A 2,268-nucleotide genomic window follows, 5' to 3' on the forward strand; every position below is an offset into this window, starting at 1 on the left:
ATGATGCCCAAGTTCTGACTCTGTCCTTGTTTGTGTGTGCATTCTTGCATAAAACAATGTTTAAGTGTGTACTGTATGTGTTGGGTGAGGCCTTTTTAGTAATGAATGTAGAGGCTGATGCATGTTAATAAAGTGTTTTGAAATACAAATCATAGCCCAGATTGTCTTTTTTTTTATAGATAAACTACAGTGAGGACTGGACAGTCACACTGTGGAAAATTCATCAGACAGACTTTTGGCTCTGTTTTGGTCTTCACCAGTTGTTGGAGGAGTTGCTGGTTCTTCTTCTGGTTCTGATAAATACTCCATTATGTTCACCTGGTTCATTTGTTCGGGGCTGGTAGTACATTTATGGCATGTACCCAAATCTAGGCCCAGTCTGTGCCCCTCAGGTATCACACACTACAGTGTCCTGAGATGACCTTTGTTGTGATTTGACCCTATACAAATTGAACTGAATTGTGGCCTGGATGGGAAACAAAGCCGTGGCTTCGGATTAAACCCCCTTTTAAATTGTGTAATGAGCAAAGCATTTGGTACAGATGGTTCTAGGACTTTTTTCAAACATTGCTGGTGGCCTTTTAGGAAAACTGATGACCAGAATGTATGCTAAATTATGAGAGGTTCAAACGGGAGTCTGTACAGACCCAGACCTTTAAGATTTTCCGCACATTTTCTTATTAAATAAGGTTATTAAAATGCAGGTTTAATTAAAGATTGTGAAATGTTTTTTGTTTCCGGAAAGACCTACAATATTTCAGCCAATTAAAACTCTGGAATATCAGAGTGGGGGAGGGGCTGGATTCAGTTTGAGTACAGCTTCTTGTGTAACACGGAATCCATAGGGTTTTGGAAATATTTTGATTTTGTGGTTAAAATAATGTGGCAGCTATTAAGTTAGACAGTGAACATGTTAAAGCAACTATCTAAGTCGGATATTTAAAGAAACCACGACATGAAGAGGGAGAAGTGCGCTAATCAAGCGAGGTTTTGCTAGCTAACGTTAGCTAAACCAACAGAGGGATGTTTTCAGCAACAAACTGGATTCAAACGCGGTCTTTAATGACCAACACTTGTCTGAAACTTAGTTGTCACTGGAACATGAACTGAAATATTAATTGGATTAACATCTCCATGTTTAACTCAGAGCCACAAGCCTGGCCTTGCTGACAGCGTGTTCCCACAAACCGTCCAAGGTAAGAGAAATACTCTCCTTCACCCTTGATGCTCCGCCGAATGCCAGTAAATTGTGGTTAATAATCATAAATATTAAAGTGCACGGAAGTCTTACGATTGTTGTCAAGATGTGTTAATGGAGTTTGTCTGCTTACACAAACTGTTAGCTTTACATTTAGTTGCCTGTTTGTAATAAGGTGCTTGGTGGTAGGATTTTTTTTTTAGATCTGGTTGGTTTTCTTTGGCTTTATTGTTTAGGTCATCTCACTTTTTTTTTTTAACTCTAAAGTACATATGGACATTAAAGTCTAAGTGTGTTCATTATCTGCTAGTAATGCCGACGAAAAAGAAGTATTTGGGGTTTGTTGTTTTGATGTTTTTTTCACATCTTCTACATCATAACGGATAAAATGGAGGATTTGGAAGTAAGCGAAAAAACCTGATCTTCGAGGGAATCAAGGAGTCAGCTGGAGAAAGTTGGACGGAAGCGGAATGTAAGGTGAAGGACATATTAAAGGAGAAACTGCAAATTCATCAAGAAATTGAGATGGAGCGGGCTCACAGAGTCGGGAAACCTTCTGATCGGGGACCGAGGGCGGTGATGGTAAAGTTGATGAAAGAGAAGGATAAAGCACACATACTGCAACAAGCAAAGAAGCTTAAAGGATCTAATATTTATATAAATGAAGATTACACCGAGTCTGTGAGGAAGAGAAGAAGGGAGTTGATGCCGATGTTAAGGGAGGCCAGGGCGAGGGGAGACATCGCGTTCAATGACAGACTAGTGACCAGACCTCAGAACCAGAATCCAGGACCCATGACCAGCACGCCGAGGACCAGTATGCCGAGACAAGGAGAGTATGAAGGGGTCGCTGGACCCTCAGCTGTATGAAGAAACAGGCAGGTATATTGATATCTGCGAGGGCAGATGAGCGTTGGAACCAACAATTAGCAGGAACCAACAACAAGTATGACCCACGTACGGATTTAGGCAAGTGATTTGCTACAGACGTTAATAGTTTTTGAGGGACTGGATCTCGAATTGAACACAATTGGAGACACTGAACAACATTATCATGAATCGGACGATGA

Source organism: Monopterus albus, unplaced genomic scaffold (genome assembly GCF_001952655.1).
Source record: "Monopterus albus unplaced genomic scaffold, M_albus_1.0 scaffold164.1, whole genome shotgun sequence".
In the NCBI taxonomy this organism is placed as follows: domain Eukaryota; kingdom Metazoa; phylum Chordata; class Actinopteri; order Synbranchiformes; family Synbranchidae; genus Monopterus; species Monopterus albus.